The sequence below is a fragment of the Mercenaria mercenaria genome, chromosome 6, assembly GCF_021730395.1.
Source record: "Mercenaria mercenaria strain notata chromosome 6, MADL_Memer_1, whole genome shotgun sequence".
Taxonomy (NCBI): Eukaryota; Metazoa; Mollusca; class Bivalvia; order Venerida; family Veneridae; genus Mercenaria; species Mercenaria mercenaria.
Window position 1 is genome coordinate 38,254,054 of NC_069366.1, and position 22,262 is coordinate 38,276,315.

The following is a 22,262-nucleotide window of genomic DNA, read 5'->3' on the forward strand; positions in this document are numbered from 1 at the left end:
ATGTTCCAAATTTCAAGACTAGCTCAAGGTCAAAATCAAGGTCAAATTTCATTTCGGACCAAAACAATGTGTATGTGTCCAAATTTGAAAGCTGTGGCTTGAGAAATGTGAAAGTAGGTCACTAGATCAATTTCAAGGTCAAAGTTCATTTTGGTAGACAGAACTATGCATGTGATTCAAATCTGGAGGCTGTAGCTTGAGAAATGTGAAAGAAGGTAATAAGTAAAAATCAATGTCAAATTTCAATTCAGAACACAAAAATATGCAAGCAGTCCAAATTTGAAGTCTGTAGCTTCAAAAATGTGAATGTAGGTCACTAGGTCATTCTCAAGATCAAAGTTCATTTCGGTACACAAAACTATGCATGTGGTTCAAATTCGAAGGCTGTAGCTTGTGAAATGTGAAAGTAGGTCACTAGGTCAAAATCAAGGTCAAATTTTATTTCGTAACACAAAACTATGCAAGTGGTCCAAATTTGAAGCCTGTACCTTCAGAAATGTGAAAGTAGGTCACTAGGTCAATCTCAAGATCAAAGTTCATTTCAGTACACAAAACTATGCTTGTGGTTCAAATTTGAAGGCTGTAGCTTGAGAAATGTGAAAGTAGGTCACTAAGTCAAAATCAAGGTCAAATTTTATTTTGGAATAAACAACTATGCATGTGGTCCAAATTTGAAGCCTGTACCTTCAAAAATGTGAAAGTAGGTCACTAGGTCAATAACAAGGTCAAAGTTTTTTTCGGTACACAAACCTATGCATGTGGTCCAAATTTGAAGGCTGCAGCTATAGAAATGTGAAAGTAGGTCACTAGGTCAAGATCAAGGTCACTCATGTCAAGGTTCATCTTGCCACTCAAAACTATACATGTGGTCCAAATTTGAATGATGTAAGTTATGGACATGAAGATTCTAAGCTTTTCCCTATATAAGTCTATATGAACAATATGACCCCTGGGACGGGGCCATATTTGACCCTACAGGGATAATTTGAACAAACATGGTAGAGAACCACTAGATGATGCTACATTACAAAATATCAAAGCCACAGACTTTGTGGTTTGGACAAGAAGATTTTCAAAGTTTTTCCCTATATAAGTCTATGTAAACCATGTGACCCCCAGGGCGGAGCCATATTTGACCCTAGGGGAATAATTTGAACAATCTTAGTAGAGGACCACTAGATGATGTCATATACAAAATATTAAAGCCCTAGGCCCTGTGGTTTTGGACAAGAGGTTTTTCAAAGTTTTTCCTATATAAGTCTATATAAACCATGTGACCCCCGGGGCGGGGCCATATTTGACCCCAGGGAAATAATCTGAATAATCTTGGTATAGGACCACTAAATTTTGCTACATACCAAATATCAAAGCCCTAGGCCCTATGGTTTTGGACAAGAAGATCAGAAACCGTTTAACTGTTCCTGGCCAATGTGACCTTGACCTTTGACCTAATGACCTCAAAATCAATAGGGGTCATCTGCTGGTCATGGCCAACCTAACTATCAATTTTCCTGATACTAGGCCCAAGCATTCTTGAGTTATTGCCCGGAAACCATTTTACTGTTCCTGGTCACTGTGACCTTGACCTTACTCATCTCAAAATCAATAGGGGTCATCTGCTGGTCATGACTAACCTCCCTATCAACTTTCGTGACCCTACACCTAAGCGTTCTTGAGTCATCATCCGGAAACCGTTTTACTGTTCAGGGTCACTGTGACCTTGACCTTTAAAATACTGACCTCAAAATCAATAGGGGTCATCTGCTGGTCATGACCAACCTCCCTATCAACTTTCATGATCCTAGGCCCAAATGTTCTTGAGTTATCATCCGGAAACCGTTTTACTATTCAGGGTCACTGTGACCTTGACCTTTGACATACAGACCTTAAAATCAATAGGGGTCATCTGATGGTGATGACCAACCTCCCTATCAACTTTCATGATCCTAGGCCCAAGCGTTCTTGAGTTATCTATCGGAAACGGATTGGTCTACATTCCGACCGACCGACCGACGTCTGCAAAACAATATACCCCTCCTTCTTCGAAGGGGGGGCATAATAAAAATGAAAAGCGTTTGTAACTGGGTACTGGAGGTAAACTGCCTTAAATATTAATCTTTATATTTAACAGTCATTAATCTGTTTTCAAGGAGAAACACCTGCATGTAGCAGATTTTTTTTTTGAAATAAATTCAACTAATCTCTTTAACATTTTTAGAAAGATTTTGTCTCAGGAAATGAAATAAAATTTTGGAATTATATATGAAACATGTTTTTAAAACAAGAGGGCCATGATGACCCTGTATTGCTCACCTGAGTACCATTGCTCAAAATGATATGATCAAGTTTTGACATAGAGCACATAGGCATACACATTAAATATCATCAGGATAAACATTTTCTTGTAACAGTCCCTTATGACCTAGTCACGGCCAATTTCCATACCAAGTTTGAGGGTCCTAGGCTAAAATGCTGCATTTTTGTACTAACATGACTATTCCTTACCCTGGAAGACTTAAATAACATTTAAAACCAATCTCATTAGATGAGTCATGATGCTGAGATATATTCGTTTACATAAAATAAAGGGAGGTAATTTGTCATAAATTCAGTCAAAAGTTATCTACCCTGATTGTCAGAGTCCATCTGATGGCACAAATGACATATCAAATCAGTATCTTCACTGGTTATTGAGATACACCCATTTTAATTTGAAACAAAGGGAGGTAATTTGACATAAAATCAGTCCATATCTACCCTGATTGCCTCAGTCCAACTTAAGACAATAATGAAATTTCAAATGAGTTCTATAAATATTTACCGATATAAATCCATTTTTCGGCGAGGCCGTCTAAATTCGTTTTCGTTACCTATGCCACGTGACTTCAGGATGAAAATCAAACTAATTGATAACGCATTATAGATAATTTATCAAAATGGAAGATTTATGCAACACTTTGCCTTATTGGACGAGATTGTCAATTTCTTTCACTCTGTTGATTGTTCTGAGTGAAATGTAGACAAAGCGTTTATCCTAAACGACGCTGTTCACAGTTTTAAAGCTAACTTTGGCTCACTATATTTAGGCCATACCAAATTGATATGTCATTCGTCGGAACTACCGCATCAATAATTTCATTCCCGAGAAAAAAAAAAAAATCACCCGCCCGCACGTACATAAAAATCTCCAAAAAAAATTACTTTTTTTCCCGATTACGCGGTCCGGAATAATAACGGCAAAGCAGGTTTTATCGCTGTTTTAATGCGTCAAAGTGATATTGATCGGATTTCATGCGTCCGTAATACATGTTACTGATGACCAAAACTCAAAAAAGTCAGGAGTTATGGTGTTGTTCATCATTTGTTTTAAATCTGGAGTGTCTGTGCTAGTGCCACACATGGCCTTCGATGTGTCGGTAGGTAATGAAGTAGGCACGTTCTACTTTTGTTCAATACAGTGAAAGGAACGAAGCCCGACTTGTAAGACGTGCACGGGGATGTAGTTAAAAATATTTGGAAATATTGTTCAGATATCATTTTCAAACCATTTGTTATCAGTTGTTTAGTTCAGTATGTTATATCTAGAGCCCAAAGCTGAGGCCGACTACTATCTTAAAAAAATGTTTGTTCACAGATCCTGACCGACCTATCACATTGTCTAGGCCCAAATCTTTTTGAACGTAACTTCTTTAGTACAGCAGTCAGATATTCTATCGAAACGCATTTAGTCAATTTAAAAATTGTTTAGCTTTTCAAATAAGTAGTGTAGATGTAAAATCTGTCCTTTTGTAACCCCAATTTTGCCTGTTTGTCTATTACTTGGCTGTGAATTGATAGAACGGAAAAAAAACTGAAAAAAAAAACAGACCTCCCCAACTCTATATTTCTAGTTCAGTCAAAGCAAAACAAACAACACTTTAAGGTTGGCCATATAACACTTTAAGGGTGGCCATATTGGGATCATTCTTTGTCAGTCTTGTTATCATTTTTGCCTGAAATTAATCTCCACCACAAAAACATAAGCTAGCCTGATCTGTTAAGAAATTATTCCAAAGGGATTCGAGCAATGCCAAAGCATCTGTATAACCAACCCTGTTTGGTCTCTCTGGTCAAGTGGTTTATTACTTCCCTTCACCTCTATGGGTTGGAGTTCCACTAGGGGCATAAAGTTGTTCATGTGCCGAAGCCATCTAACTGTGTTTCAGAAGAAATGTTATTCCACACATGTGCCTGTTTTGTCTTAAATATTCCTCATGCTGCGCCGTTAAATAGGCAGGCCTTCAGATTAATGTAGAAAAATCAAAATTAAAAATAAGACACTCATCCCTTAGAAATTATAACTAAAAAAAAACAAAGTGATTCAGTGAGGTTTGGCAAGAATTTATTTGCAAAATCATTCATGTAGTCTTTAAAACATAATAGAAAAGCTATATACTGTGTTACCCACACTGTAAATGTTTGATTTCTGTGTTATTTCTAAAGAAATGTTACTTCATGTATAATCATAACCGCCTCCTCAAGGGTCCAAGCTTGGAAAAAATTTTTTTAAAAAAGCCCGCTCGCTCCATGTAAAATGTACCCGCCTCTGAAAAAATCAAAATTGAGAAAAAAAAAAAAATTCGCTTGCCCGCTCCAATTTTTTTTTGAACATTTTCCGAAGAACTATTAATCAATTTGATATGGCCTTAGCAAGAATATTGATATATCTCAAAATGATAAGTAAGTTTAATAAATATGATAAAAACCTGTTCAAATACCAGCATATATCAAATTAAAGAAAGAGCTGAATACGGTCTGCGTATCACATGAATAAGGGTGTGATAAGAGTCTTTTATGTAGAGAAGTGCTTTTTAAAAGATTTTCCTTGTTACAATTGTCGTTTGTATATGAAAAGGTTTCTTGCTTTTGTGACTTATTTAGATTGCATATTAAAATGAGTACTTGTTTGCTTTGATATATTTGTTATAAATTATTTAACTGATTTATTATATATGAATATTTTTCTTTAGTATGATATGCAAATATTGAACTCAGCTGAAATCTGTTTTATTATATACATGCTATATAATGACTGAATCTCATTACACTGAAATGAAGGTACACTGCATACAGTTTATCTATGTGATATGACTACGGTCAAACTTTGCTTATGAATCAGAAATATTGAAATAATTACAATTGTACGTTTTGCTTGACCTTCACTTTTTTATAGGTGTGACGTCATTGTCCAACAATTCATGAATAGCAAATATGCATTTGTTAAAGCGGGATCAGTTGGCCTATTTTAGAAATAAACAAGAGCACCGCCTTGCGGGTGCTGACGCTCATCTGATTTTTTTTGTGTAATAGAAATATTGTCCTACCCATGATTTTCTAAGTCTAAAAAGGGCCATCATTCTTGCAAAAAGCAGGATAGAGTTATGTTTCTTGATGTACAGTGTCCACTTATGATGGTGAAAAACTGTTGCAAGTTTTAAAGCAATAGCTTTGATAGTTTATGAGAAAAGTTGACTTAAACATAATACTCAACCAAGAAAATGATTTTCTAAGTCCAAAAGGGGCAATAATTATTGCAAAAAGCAGGATGGAGTTATGTTGCTTGCTGTACAGGGTCAGCTTATGATGGTGAACAAGTGTTGCAAGTTTCAAAGCAATAGCTTTGATAGTTTAAGAGAAAAAGTTGACCTAAACATAAAACTTAACCAAGAAATCTGATATTTTCTAAGTCCAAAAGGGGCCATAAATCTTGCAAAAAGCAGGACGGAGTTATGTTTCTTGCTATACAGGGTCAACTTATGATGGTGAACAAGTGTTGCAAGTTTTAAAGCAATAGCTTTGATAGTATAGGATAAAAGCTGACCTAAACATAAAACTTAACCAAGAAAACTGATTTTCTAAGTCCAAAAGGGGCAATAAATCTTGCAAAAAGCAAGATGGAGTTATGTTTCTTGATGTACAGGGTCTGCTTATGATGGTGAACAAGTATTCCAAGTTTCAAAGCAATAGCTTTGATAGTTTAGGAGAAAAGTTGACCTAAACATAAAACTTAACCAAGAAATCTGATATTTTCTAAGTACAAAAGGGGCCATAAATCTTGCAAAAAGCAAGATGGAGTTATGTTTCTTGCTATACAGGGTCAGCTTATGATGGTGAACAAGTATTCCAAGTTTCAAAGCAATAGCTTTGATAGTTTAGGAGAAAAGCTGACCTAAACATAAAACTTAACCAGGCAACGCCGACGCCGACGCCGACAACCGCTCAAGTGATGACAATAACTCATCATTTTTTTTCAAAAAATCAGATGAGCTAATAAAAATAATAAATAAAAAAATCCTTTAATTGTTTTTTTCTCATGTATTCTAATCAAACTTTATTAGGCCCGCAGCCAACTTTGTTCAGCTGGGACATTTAACCCCTTTTAGGGGCTGCTAGAGCTAAAACTAGAAATGCCTTTATACAGCGTCTCATGAACAGCTTGGTGGATCTTTGTCATACTTGGTCTGGAGCATCATTATAAGGTCCTCTTCCAAATTTATTTATATAGGAACTTGGGCCCTATTAGGGACCACTATAGCTAAAAGTGGATATGCCTTTCTTCGCATTAACCACTAAAATGTAATGGATTTTTATCAAACTCGATGTGTAACAATATCATAAGGTCTCCTGCTATTTTGTTACAAATGGGGATAGGGACCAATTTAGCTAAAAATATAAACACGTTTAATGACCTCTTCTGATGAACTGCTTCATTAATCTTCATCAAACTACTGCTGTAATTATTCGTCTATGGATAAACGAAACAAAATTGCAACCCTACGAAACCTTTGCGAAAAATTAAAAGAGAACCATTTAAATTGTTAAAATGCGGTGTTTAGTTTTGCAATTTGAAAAATGTTAGATGAAAGATGAATGTTAGATGAACAAGAGCTGTCTCCGTAGGATGACACATGCCCCCAATGGCACTTTGAATGAATAGTTATGGCCGATGTTAGAGTTTAGGACCTTTGACCTACGGAGCTGGGTCTTGCGTGGGACACATCGTCTTACTGTGTCACACATTCATGCATAGTTATTTTAAAATCCGTGCATGAATGACAAAGATATGGACCGGACATGCCCATCAATACACTATCATGAAAAATGATCTTTAACGTCTAAGTGTGACCTTGACCTTTGAGCTACGGACCTGGGTCTTGTGCACTGCACGTCGTCTTACTGTGGTACACATTCATGCCAAGTTATTTGAAAATCCCTCCATCGATGACAAAGATATGGACCGGACATGCCCATCAATGCACTATCCTTTAACGTCTAAGTGTGACCTTGACCTTTGAGTTACGGACCTGGGTCTTGCGCTCTGCACGTCGTCTTACTGTGGTACACATTCATGCCAAGTTATTTGAAAATCCATCAATCGATGACAAAGATATGGACCGGACACAAAATTGCGGACAGACCGACAGACTGACAGACAGACGGTTCAAAAACTATATGCCTCCCTTCGGGGGCATAAAAATTCATAAACTTCTTTCCTTATTACAATTCGCCGACCATCATTTTTAAAGATATTTCTTGTTATTAAAGGCACTCGCTACAGTTTTTCCGGACGGGTCGATATTTACCCCAACACCATGCCAATTTGGTTGTGTTTCTAATCGATGTAGCTCACTACAGAGTTGGAGCGGTTTTCTGCGCATGCCCGGAAGTGATTATTAAATGTCGCGTACGGCAAAAATTCGCAAATTATTGTATGTTCGCATGCATTTAATGTAAAATATGTATAATATACTGACTTAATGTTAGGGTAAGTATCACCATGGTTACAAAATATATACATTTAAAGTACATTTAGTTCAAATTGCATCTATCCGACATATACTGGAGTCTGAAATTTATACCAGCGCTCCAACTCTGCATTGAGTCACAGCTGTTTCTAAATCCATACCGTACCCATACCGTACATCCGTATTCGTAAACTATAGGTTTTGTACGGAGAAAGGGGGAAACTTTCATCATTCTATGACATCAAAATGCTTCAGAAACACCTTAAAATCCGCTTATTAAAAAATCTGCCATTTGATAATTTGATATACATGTATCTCTAAATCATTTGCTCAAACACTGAAAGCATATTTCCTACCAACCTGCGTTGTATAAATGCCCGCCACACCCCACCTCGTAATTTGATTTAAGCGAAATCTAATATGGTGATCTATCAATTTTTCTGTTTGCTTTAGATTAGGTAGACATTACCAAAGGTATGTGCAGAGTTTGATTAAATTCTATTACGTGAAACTCGATAAAATAGCAGAAGCACCGACTTAAAATTGACAAAAATAGCCCTTGGGTCTGCTGAACAAGTATTCCTTTCTTTACAAAATCATTTTCTTTTGATTTCTCTGAGCATGTTTCAAATAGATATATTGTTTTCCGTTATAAAAATGCTTAGATATCAAATTTGTGCTGATTATTGTACTTTACTGAAATATATTTTAGGATTACAGAAATTTTGAAAATGTTAAAAATAGCACCATATCTAGGGGCAAATTAAAATGAAACAAAGCTGGTGGCCTAGTTTTTAATTTCATTTTTCAATACATCATAACATGATCTTTTAATACAAAACATTTCATCAAAATCTATTATTGAGAAATAAGTACGAAACTGTAGCGAGCGTCCTTAAAATCAGGGAGGTAATCATGCATTGGTATATGCATGTAGAAGATTCAAAGTACAAGCCTATTCAACAATATATTAGTGAAGTATTCATATTGATAAATGTTCAATCAAGAGTTATGTAATATGACTATTTCTTACCATGGAAGACATAAATGTTTCAAACCAATCTCATTAGAAGCTGCTAAGGTGTATTCATTTAGATAAAAAATAAAGGGAGGTAATTTGTCATAAATTCAGTCAATATGTATCTTCACTGATTGTCCAAGTCCATCTGTTGACATAAATGAAATTTCAGATCAGTATCTTCATTAGTTATGGAGATATACCCACTTTAATTTGAAATAAAGGGAAGTAATTTGAGTCCTATAAGTACTTACTGATATAAATCCATTTTGATTACAATTAGGGGAGGTAATTAGATATAAAATAACTCTGGAACCTACCACTGGATCTGACAGATTCATCATGGAATCCAAGATTTATTGTTGTTGAAGATATTTTGGAAGTTTGTATCAAATCACTCCATAAATGAAGTCTCTATATGGCTTCGAAAGCCAAAATAGCAAATCTTGGACCTTTAAGGGGCCATAATTCTGCAACCCATAATGGAATCTGGCCAGTTCCAGAAAGGAACCAAGATCATGTGGTGATACCCATTAAAGGATCTGGCTGGTTCAAAATAGGAACCGAGATCTTATGGTGACACAAGTTTTGTGCAAGTTTGATTAAATTCAAATCATAAATGAAGCTGCTATTGTGCAGACAAGGTCAAAATAGCTAATTCTGGCCCTTTCAGGGGCCATCACTCTGGAACCCATAAAAAAATCTGGCTAGTTCAAAAAAGGAACCAAGATCTTATGATGATACAAGTTGTGTGCAAGTTTGGTTAAAATTAAAACATAAATGAAGCTGCTGTAGTGCAGCCAATGTCAAAATAGCTAATTCTGGCCCTTACAGGGGCCATAACTCTGGAACCCATAATGGAATCTGGCCAGTTCAAGAAAGGAACCAAGACCTTATGGTTATACAAGTTGTGTGCAAGTTTGGTAAATATCAAATTATAAATAAAGCTACTATTGTGCAGACAAGGTCAAAATATCTAATTTTGGCCCTTTCAGGGGCCATAACTCTGGAATCCATAATGGGATCTGGCCATTTCAAGAAAAGAACTAAGATCTTATGGTGATACAAGTTGTGTGCAAGTTTGGTTAAAATAAAATCATAAATGAAACCACTATCGTGCAGACAAGAAATTGCTGATGCACGGACGGACTGACGACGGATGATCACAAAAGCTAACCTTGTCACTATGTGACAGGTGAGCTAAAAAATGTCACCAAAATACCTACCTTAACCTATTTAAGAGAATATTGAATATTTTAATTTGATAATTCTAGGATAAAACTTCTGTTCTTGTCACTTTTCTGGGGACAGTAAATGTGTGTTAACAGAGAGATTCTGAATCTCATGCTCATGTGATGTTAAAACACCTTTTTACATAATTATGCACATTCTGTGGCAAAGCATAAATATATTGCAGCCCCAAAACAGATTATTCAAAGGAAAATGATTTCAGTGTGATAAAATAACACAGACATTCCCGCGCATTTCATGGAAAGTTAACTACACTGAGGGCAAATATATTCATTTATCAGTTTTTACACATTTCCTGCTAGATAAGCGTTAGCGCATGTAATTGTTCAATGAGTACTATAACATTTCCAGAATCCCTTGGGATATGCTGGTACCCTCGCCCATTTGTGTCTTACTATACAGTAGCCAGATGCCTAGCCTGTCCTCCTGAGGTTTTTTCTTAATTCATGTACCATCACTGTAAACCATAAATATATCACTATTCAGGAACAATATATGGAGCCAGAGGGATGCAAGTATTTTCGCTCATTTAGCGGGTGACCCTCTGAACTTCTGCCGGGACTTCCCAAGATTTTTTTTTCCTTTATATGAAGGTCAGATTTTTTTAGCTCTAGTGGTCCCTTAAAGGAACCAAGCAGAACCATTTGAACAACCTTGCAAGGATGCTACAGACCAAGTTTGCTGTAATGATAATGGAAGTGTCTGTTAGCATGACTGTCATGGCAATCTGATTCTAGAGGTACAGATCTCCTTACCACTAGACAACCATGTTAGGGATTTCTAGGAGTATGGATCTCTTTTTCTAAAAACACTGTGGGTTCTTTACCTCTTCAATTTTGTTACAAATGAAAATATTAAATTCACTGACTGTGTATGAGAAACAAGTGAAGATTTCATAAACAATTCCTTCAGCTCATGTTTGCTAATTAGTTATGAAACAAATTGTTCTGATCCAGTTAAATGACAATATGTCATTAAGTGGGTTCCATATAACTTTCCATATCAGAAAGTTTGTTTTTATAAATTTGACTGTTTTGTATTTTCTCAGATAATTTCAAATATAATTTATTGATTCTTTATTTATTCTTCGTAGTATTATCTTGAAACTTTCCCCAAAAAGCTGCAACTGTCATTCCTGATCAAGTAAAGGAAAGTGACCCAATGTCAGGCCTTCCTGTGTCGACAGCGAGCATGCGCAAAAAAACACCCTCATGATCCCCAGTAATTTTGGATAAATATTTTTTAAACAGATAAATGTAAGTCACTTATTTATACAGAATATTTACAAATTTTGTTTTTGTTTACACCAGGTGGTGTTGTGAGTGGAAACTATTAGATGGTGTGTTCAATTTTATAAATAACTGATTGCAATCGAATATTTCCAAGGTGGTCAACTTTATCATCTGTTCAGGTTTATCATCAGTACCAGTAAGTTAATATATATGGAAAAAGGAGGTCCGTACTTGCAGACAATTCTTAACAGGCTTGATTTTCCAGGCACGAGTTTTGAAAATAATTGGCAAGATCGGCATGTAAATAATGAAACAAGAGCTGTCAGTCGAAAGATTCTAAGTCGAAAAGGGGCCATAATTTAGTCAAAATGCTTGATAGAGTTGCCTCCTCCTTTTTACAGACTGGGGTCATGATGGTTATTAAGTATGCAAAATATGAAAGCAATATCTCAATGGACTTTGAAAATATTTGGGGTGGTACACAAAATTTAACATTTATTCTAAGTTGAAAAAGGGGCCATAATTCAGTCAAAATGCTTGATAGAGTTGCCTCCTCCTTTTTACAGCCTGGGGTCATGATGGTAAACAAGTATGCAAAATATGAAAGCAATGTCTCAATGGACTTTGAAAATATTTGGGGTGGTACGCAAACTTCAACATTTGTGTGACGCTCACGCTAATGCTCACGGGAGAGGGATAACGACAACAGGCCGCGCATGGTTGCAAAATGCGCATGCGTCAATTAGTTACTTTTTATAGACGTCGGAAATTCCAATATTTACATATCATTTAAGTTCCATTTGTGACGTATCCTACCGTACAGTATGACTTAGCAAGGTTGTCAAGGGTTATGTAAAAATACAAAAAAAATGATTATTAGCCGGATATGTCTCATTTTAATTTCCCCTTATGTGGGCTTGAAAACTATAAAGTGGACCGCTGCGGATGAAAAACGATGTAGTAGTTTCATTTAACTGGAAGTGGTTTAGTGCAATTTGAATTCGTATATTTTTTCTTATAAAATAGGTTACCTTACAACCACGAAACTGCCACGTTTAATGCAATTTTGTTCAAAATAACTAATTACCTTGAAATAGTAAGTTTGAGGTATGGTTCAAAATTTTTAAAATTCATGTAAAGCAAGTAGACAGATATACAAATAAACAAAAATCGCCAGCAGAACATTTAAAATAATGTTTCAATATAAAACATATGCAACAAAACTCCCTTAACTTTGTGTTTCCTTTTGTAGACATCATTGTTTTTCAAGTTAAAATTGTTAGTTAGACATGCCCCTTCCCAAGGAAGCAAAACAGCATGTATTTCCTAAACCTAATTAATTTTAGCTCGATTGTGATGAAGCTTCAAGCTTATTGGAACCATTTCTCGAGTCCGCTTCCGGGAAAAAACCCATACGGGTGTCATAGAGAAGTCATGGTCGTAAACCCCAGTGGGGCTCGAACCCACGACCCCGGGATTGAGCGGACGACACCTTATCCACTAGACCACCGCTCCCCTTTCTAACCTAATTGTGATGTTTATTTGATTAAAATTCTAATCTTACTACCCTTTTAGAGTTTTGCAGCCTTTCACAGTCACTGCCCTTGTGATAACTAACGAGAAAAATGAATGCCGTTCTCTAAAATTCAAACTATGTTTGAAGTGGATAAAATTTTAAAGGGGATCGGGTAGCTCTGTCAAAAGATTTTCGTCCTTAAGCAAAAGGCCCCGTGTTCGAGTCCGGGTCACGCTGTACATTTTTCTCACCCAGTGACATATCCCCATGGACAGCCTATAAGCCACTTACGAGGCAAAAAACACGGTAATCATAATTAAACTTTTTGTGGCAACATACATTGAAATGGCTGCTTCAATATTTGACATATACTTGAAGATAACTCTCTCACAATTCTTTCTACGACACGCACCATTTGAAATATTAGTGCTATTCGAATGGTATACACAAAAGTTAATTTGTGCAGAATTTGATCATATTTGGCATCTTTTTTTTCTACAAACTTTTTGACTGTTCTGAAATTACTTTAGCCATGCACCCACTGTTGCCGTGGTCAGAGCAAGATTTTGATCATAAATACAGATAAAAAGGGCTCCAACTGATGTCATGATCCGGAACAACAGCTAAAGTAGGTTGTACAAGTACTATAGATAACCAGGCCCCAACTGTTGTCAGGGAAAGTGTAACAACATTAGAGCATGGTGTGTATAAGTACTATAGAAAACAAGGCCTCAACTGTTGTCATGGTTGTGTAACAAAGGCTAGAGCATGGTCTGTATTAAAGTACTCTAATACGAACGATCAAACTTTTCTTATGGTTGTGTTACAACAGCTAGAGCATGGTCTGTATCAGTACAAAAGATAAACCTGCTGCGGCTGTTGTCATTGACCGGTAGCAACAGCTAGAGCATATCTATATCATTACAATAGATAACATGCGCGGCTGTTGTCATTGACCGGTAACAACAGCTAGAGCTTTGGTCTGTATCAGTACTAATAGATAACCAGCCCCAACTGTTTTCAGGGTTGTGTTACAACAGCTGGAGTATATATAAATCAGTACAATAGATAAAATGCTCCAGCTGTTGTCATGGTTCGGTTACAACAGACAGAGCATGGTTTGTATCAGTACTATAGAAACAAGGCCCCAACTGTTGTCATGGTTTGTAACAACAGCTAGAGCATGATCTGTATCTGTACTAAATATAACCAGGTCCCAACTGCTTTCATGATTGTGTTACAACACTGGAACATTATTTTGTATCAGTACTTTAGATAACCATGCCCAAACTTTTGTCATGGTTGTGTTACAGCAGCTACATCATGGTCTGTACTACTTTAGATACCCAGACCCCAATTATTGTCATGGTTGTGTTACAACAGGTACAGCATAGTCTGCATCATTACTTAGATAACCAGAACCCAAACTGTTGTCATGGTTGAGTTACAAAAGCTACGCATGGTCTGTATCAGTACTATAGATAATCCAGCCCCAACTGTTTCATGATTGTGTAACAGCATTAGGGCATGGTCTGTAGCAGTACTACATGTAAACGGGCCCTCTGACTGTGGCCATGGTCCGGTAACAACAGCCGAGAAAAATCTGTATTGTACTAACAATAAACTAGCCCAACTGTTGTCATGGTTGTGTTACAACAGCTAGAGCATGGTCGGTATCATCACAATAATAAACCTGCTCCGGGCTGCTGTCATTGTCCGGTAGCAACAGCTAGAGCATAGGCTGTATCATTACAATAGAACACATGCTGCGACTTTTGGGTTCACTGACCGGTAACAACAGCTAGAGCATGGTCTATATCAGAAACTATAGATATCCAGCCCCCCAACTGTTTTCATTGTTGTGTTGCAACAGCTGGAGTATGGTATAAACAGTACAACAATAACACTTTCTCCGGCTGTTGTCTTTGACCGGTAGCAACAGCGGGAGCATAGTCTATATCATTACAATAGATAAACATGCTCCGACTGATGTCATGGCCCGGGTAACAACAGATGGGGGCATGGTCTGTAATTAGTACTAAAAATACACAGGCCCCAACTGTTGTCATGGTTGAGTAACAACAACTGGAGCATTGTCTGTAATAGTACTATAGATGAACATGCTCCGGCTGTTGTCATGGTCCCGCTACAACAGCTACAAGCATGGTCTGTATCAGTAATGTAAACAAGGCCCAAACTATTCTCATGGTTATGAAACAACAGCTAGAGCATAGTCTGAACGGTACTATAGATACCAACGTCCCAACTTTTCTCATGGTTGTGTTACAACAGCTAGAGCATGGTCTGTATCAGTACAATAATAAACCTGCTCAGTCATTGTCTTTGGGTCCGGTAGCAATACTAGAACATAGTCTATATCATTCCAATATAAATATGCTGCGCCTGTTGTCATTGACCGTAACAACAGTTAAGCATGGTCTGTATCGTACTAAATATAAATCAGGCTAAAACATCATGGTCTGCACCCATTATTTTTGAAAACCTGATCCCAAATTTTTGCCCATGGTTGTGTTACAACAGCTGCCATTGTCTGCATCAATACTATAGATAACCAGACCCCAACTGTTGCCATGGTTGGGTAACAACAGTTAGAGCATGTTCTGTATAAGTACTATAGGTAACATGCTCGACTGTGGTAATGGTCTGGTACCAAACAGCGGGAGCATAATCGGGTATCAGTACTACGATAACCTGACCCTAACTGATGTCATGGTTGTGTAACAACAGCTAGAGCATGGTCTGTACTAGTACTATAGATAAACAGGCCCCCAAACAATTGTCAAGGTTGCGTTAAAACCCAGCTGGAGTATAATATGTATCAGTGCTATACATAAACATGGCTCCGGCTGTTGTTATAAATCCGGAAACATCAGCTATACCCATGGTCTATATCAGTGCATAAGATAAAATGCTCCGGCTGTTTTATGGATCGGAAACAACAGAGGGAGCATGTCTGTATTAGTACTATCGATAAACAGGCCCCAACTGTTGTCAGGGGTTGTTAACAACACTGGAGCATGGTCTGTATCAGTACATAGATAACATGCTACGCTTTGTCATGATCCGGAAACATCAGCTAGAGCATGGTCTATATCAGTGCATGAGATAAAATGCTCCGGCTGTTGTTATGGATCGGTAACAACAGATGGAGCATGGTCTGTATTAGTACTATGGATAAACAGGCCCCAACTGTTGTCATGGTTGTGTAACAATAGCTAGAGCATGGTCTGTATCAGTACTATAGATGAACATGCTCCAGCTGTTGTCATGGTCCGGTTACAACAGCTACAGCATGGTCTGTATCAGTAATGTAGATAACAAAGCCCAAACTATTCTCATGGTTGTGTAACAACAGCTAGAGCATGATCTGTATCTGTACTAAATATAACCAGGCCCAAATGCTTTCATGGTTGTGTTACAACAGCAGGAACATTGTCTGTATCAGAACTTTAGATAAACATGCCCAAACTTTTGTTTTGGTTGTTTTACAACAGCTACATCATGGTCTGTATCAGTACTTTAGATACCCTGGCCCCAGCTGTTGTCATGGTTGTTTTACAACAGCTGGAGCATGTTCTGTATCAATACTTTAGATAACAATGCCCCAACTATTGTCATGGTTGTGTGACAACCGCTATAGTATGGTCTGTTACAGTACTCTAGATACCAGGCCCCAACTGTTGTCGTGGTTGTGTTGCAACAGCTACATTGGTCTGCATCATTACTTTAGATAACCAGAACCCCAAATGTTGTCATGGTTTATGTTACAACAGCTGAAGCATTTGTTTGTATCAGTACTATAGATAATCAGCCCCCCAACTGTTGTCAGGGTTGGGTAACAACATTAAGCATGTTCTGTATAAGTCTATAGGAAACATGCTCTAACTGTGGTCATGGTCTGGTACCAAGAGCCGGAGCATAATCTGTATCAGTACTAATGAAAAATTGGCCCTAACTGATGCCCATGGTTGTGTAAAAAAGTAGAGCATGGTCTGTATTAGTACTATAGATAAACAAGGCCCCACCAATTGTCAAGGTTGCGTTACAACAGCGGGAGCATGATATGTATCAGTACTATAGATTAAACATGCTCCGACGTTGTCATGATCCGGAAACAACAGCTGGAGCATGGTCTGTACATACTATAGATGATCATGCTCCGGCTTTTTGTCATGGTCCGGTTACAACAGCTACACCCTGGTCTGTATTAGTACTGTAGATACCTAGGACCCAACTTACCTCATGGTGTGTTACAACAGCCGAGGATGGTCCATATCATACAATAACCTGCTAACGGCTGTTGTCAAAGTTGCGTTACAACAGCTGGAGCATGATATGTAATCAGTACTATAGATAAACATGCTCCGGCTGTTGTCAGATCCGGAAACCCCAATCTGGAGCATTGTCTGTATCCGCAATAGATGAACATGCTCCGGCTGTAGTCATGGCCGGTTACAACACTATAGCATGGTCTGTATTAGTACTGTAGATACCTAGGACACAACTTCCCTCATGGTTGTGTTACAACAGCCAGAGGATGGTTCGTATCAGTACAATAACCTGTTACGGCTGTTGTCATGGCCCTGGAAGCAACAGATTGAGAAAGGGTCTATATCAGTACAATAGAAAAAGATGCTCCGGCTGTTGTCATGGACTGGTAAAAACAGTCAGAGCCTTTTTTGTATCAGACTATAGATAACCAGGCCCAAAACTGTTTTCATGGCTGTGTAACAACAGCTAGCCATGGTTTGTATGAGCACTAAATGTAACCAGGGCCAAACTGTTTTCATGGTTCTGTTACAACAGGAGCATCTTCTATACCAGCACTATAGATAACAAGGCCCCAACTGTTGTCATGGTTGTGCTACAACAGGTGGAGCATATTCTGCATCACTACTTTAGATAAAAAGGCCCCAACGGTTGTCATGGTTTGTACAAACAGTAAGAGCATGATCGATGTGGGTTCGAGTATGATCTGTATCCGTAATATAGGTCTACATGCTCTGACTGTTGTCATGGCCCGGGAACAAATAGACGGAGCATGGTCTGTGTCAGGTTTTAATATAACCTGGCCCCAACTGTTCTCAGGGGTGTTTTAAGAACGGGTAGAGCATGGTCGGGTATTAGTACTATAGATAAACAGGCCCCAACAATTGTTAAGGTTGCGTTACAACAGCTGGAGAAATGGTATGTATCATTACTATATATAACATTCTCCGCTGTTGTCATGGTCCGGAAAACAACAGCACAGCTTGAACTGTATCAGTATTGTAGATAACCAGTCCCCACTATTGTCGTGGTTGTGTAACAAGCTAGAGTATGGTTTTTTATCAGTACAATACCTGCTCCGGCTGTTGTCAGGGCCGGGTAGCAACAGCTAGAGAAATGTTCTGTATCAGTACAATAGAAAAACCCAGGCTCCGCCTGTTGTCATTGACCGGTAAAAACAGTTTAGAGCATGGTTTCCTTCAGTACTAAAAGTAACCCAGGACCAAATTGTTTGGTCGGGGGTGTGTAACAACAGCTAGAGCCATGGTTTGTACCAAGACTAAAGAAAAACTTGGCCCAAATGGTTGTCATGTTTGTGTAACAACAGCTAGAGTACTTTCCTGATCAGTACTATAGATACTCAGGACCCAACTATTTCTCATGGTTGTTAACAACAATTAGATCATTGTTTGTATCAGTACTATAGATAAACATGCTCTGACTGTTGTCATGGTCCGATACCAACAGCCGGAGCATCTGTTTCAGTACGGAAGATAATTAGGCACCAACTGTTGTCATGGTTGTGTTACAACAGCTGGAGCATTGTCTGTATCAGAATCATACCATGCTGCAGATGCTATTACCGAACCATTACAAAAGACGGAGTATGGTTATCTATAGTACTCATATATATCATGCTGTAGATGTTATTTCCGAACCATTGTAAAAGTCGGAGCCTGGTTATCATAGTACTCATATAACCATGTTTCCAGCTTTTGTTACCGACCCACAGCAACAGCCAAACATGTCTATCTGTAATACTGATATAAAGGGGGTTAAAGCCAGAACGGTATAAGTCCATTTTTTCAAACAGTGGCAAAACGCAAAAGAAAATTTTTAGGCACATTAAACTTTTTATTGAATGGGAAATATTTTTGGTATGATTTAGTTATATTATAGTCAACAATGTGGTTATAAATATGGGAAGACTATAAAAGGACTTCTCACAAATTAAATAGGTTTTATAGTTAAAATATTATCTCAATCTGGGATACAACAAAATGCAAATAATTCGAAGGTTCAAATGTGTTAAGTGCACTTAGTACTCTGAAAAAATTTCAATAATGCTGATTTTATTGGATGCCAACTGTCACAAGTACACTTTTAACAAAACTATCCAACCCTATGACAACTGTGTGAAGTTGGCTAAACAAACACATACACATTCGAAAATTTTGAAATGTCGTCCATTGCGAGACATACGACATACGACAGTCGAAAATTTTGAATGTCATCCATTGCACGACATACGAAATACGACATTCGAACTTTGACCAAAAAATTTGAAAGTCGTTCAGTGCACGACATAAAGCATACACATTCGAAAAAAAGTGAATGTCATGCAAAAAAAAGACATTGGACATACGACATTCGAACTTTGAAAAAAAAAAAGATGTCGTTCAGTGCCGACATACGACATTCGAAAATTTGAATGTCGTCCATTGCGCGACATACGACATTCGAAAATTTTGAATGTCATCCATTGCGCGACATACGGCATTCGATCTTTGTAAAAAAAAATTGAAGTCCCTTCAGTGCATGACAACGACATAAAGACTTCGAGAAAAGTTGAATGTCGTGCAAAAAAACGACAATGGACATACGGATTCGAACTTTGACAAAAAAAATTGAATGTCATTCATTGTGCGACATACGACATTCGAACTTTGACAAAAAAATTTAATGTCGTTCAGTGGGCGACATACGACATACGACATTCGAAAAAAGATGAATGTCGTGCAACAAACGACATTGGACATACGACATTCGAACTTTGACAAAAAAAAATTGAATGTCGTTCAGTGTGCGACATACAACAGACGACATTTGAAAATTTTGAATGTCGTCCATTGCGCGACATACGACATTCGATCTTTGACAAAAAAAAATTGAATGTCGTTCAGTGTGCGACATACGACATTCGAACTTTGACAAAAAAAATTGAATGTCGATCAGTGTGCGACATACAACATATGACATTCGAACTTTGACAAAAAAAATTGAATGTCGTTCAGTGTGCGACATATGACATTCAAAAAATGTTGAATGTCGTGCAGAAAACGACATTGCACATAAGACATTCGAACTTTGACATAAAAATTTGAATGCCGTTCAGTGCACGACATTCGACATACGACATTTGAAAAAAGTTGAATGTCGTGCAAAAAGCGACATTGGGCATACGACATTCTAACTTTGCAAAAAAAAAATATTGAATGTTGTTCAGTGGGGCACATAGGACATTCGGAAAAATTTAAATGTCGTGCAGAAAAAAGACATTAGACATAGACATTCGAACTTTGACAAAAAAAATTGAATGTCGTTCCCGTGTGCAACATACCCCAGACGACCCTTCGAAATTTGAATGTCACCCATAGCGCGACATACGACATTTGAACTTTGACAAAAAAAATTAAATGTTGTTCAGTGCGCGACATACGACATTTGAAAAAAGTTGAATGTCGTGCAAAAAACATTGGACATACGACATTCGAACTTTGACAAAGAAAAATTGAATGTCTTATTTTGCACGACATTCATCTTTTCTCGAATGTCGTATGTCGTATGTCGCGCACTGAACGACTTTCTATGGGTTATCTAGAGGTCCGGTTACTGGACCCCTAGTCACTTCCATGATATATACCATGCACCAGCTGTTAATATCTAACCAGGACAACAGTCAGAGCATTGTTATCTAAAATACTCATGTATACCATGTTCCAGCTGATGCTTTTGAAGTACGAAAATATGCGGAGATATCTATGGTACTCACAGATACCATGCTCCAGCCGTAGCTATCGAACTACGAGAACACTTAGGGCATTGTTTACAGTACTGATACAAAACCATGCTTGTCTGCACTTAACTTAAGGCCTCAACAGACGGTAGGTTCTAGTTGTACAAAACTAATCATCTCAAAGATGTACAATTTTAAATGTGTACATTTGTCAAATACAGACAGTATTCCACTTCCATATAAAACACAGAGATTTACCTAGTTAACATAGTGAACAATGATATTTCCTTTCAAAGTCAATTGCAATTAGAGAAACCGTTAGTGAACAACATGGACCAGACTGCACGGATGCTGGTCGGAAACGCACTGTGTTTGTTTTCTCATGGCGCGGCACAAATCATTTAACTTTTTAGTGTCACCCTTTTTCCATTATGCATTGGAAGCCATTTTATATTCAGATTTGTGTTTATTATTTGGGAAATTATTTCTGGAATTTAATTCACCTGCCTCTTATCAACTAATTATTTACCAATTTGTTGCTTGTCAACGTGGGTGGTACGTAAGGCTAAACTTACGAAATAGAACATGTTCCTATTTGTAAGTCAAGACTTAAGATTTAAGAAATCATACACATGGTTATATTTGGCTGTACATGTTAAATTTTATTGTTAAGATTTAAAGGATTTAATTAAATGTTAAATTAACAAAAACCTACCGTCTGTTGAGGGCTTTACTGTTTCTGAATACTTCTGAAAACAGTCGGTGAATGTTTACTCTACTAATTGTTATATAAAATGTTATATAGCAGTTTCATTTCAATTCACTATTGCAGTTAAAACCACTTATCAACATACTTCATTACTTGTGCGGCTTCGAGTCTGACACTAGTGAACATTGCACTCTAACAATAATTTCTTTACTTTCTACAGTGCTTTAGGGTATAGCAGATAGCTAACTTATTTTTCCATTTCTCCAATTCAAAGAAATGAAATTTAGTAGTTTTTTTCTGTAAATCAGACAGAAAACAGCTATTCTTTTCAAAACATTCAGCTTTTAAAAGAGATTCACGTGTTTTTTCTCTCCAAGCCATTGTTTACATATGCGCCGATTTAGGGTGTACAGGATAGCTTTGGTCATTTCTCCATTATTAGTTTAAAATCCACATCTAAACAAACTTCCCAATATTTTTTTTACTATAAATCAGAATAATAATGTATTACCTTTTCAAAAACATTCAGCTTTTTAAATTTCTATCAAATACTTTTCAATCAATGATGTTTTTTACATACACACTGATTTAGTCAGTAGAGGATAGCTTCAATTTTCATTTGATGACATATGAAAAATTAACATAAAAAGCAAACATTTAAAATGTATGTCAGAGTGTCTGTTTGCATGCCAGTAAAAGAATGATATGAAAATTTATATAATAATT

General features: G+C 37.2%; 1 protein-coding gene across 1 annotated transcript in view; it reads right to left on the bottom strand.

The window, feature by feature from the left end:
• The window catches only part of LOC123549103 (CBY1-interacting BAR domain-containing protein 1-like), a 40,692-nt gene that overhangs the window by 17,737 nt on the left and 693 nt on the right, over positions 1-22,262 (bottom strand). The gene's annotated exons all lie outside the window — the stretch shown is intronic.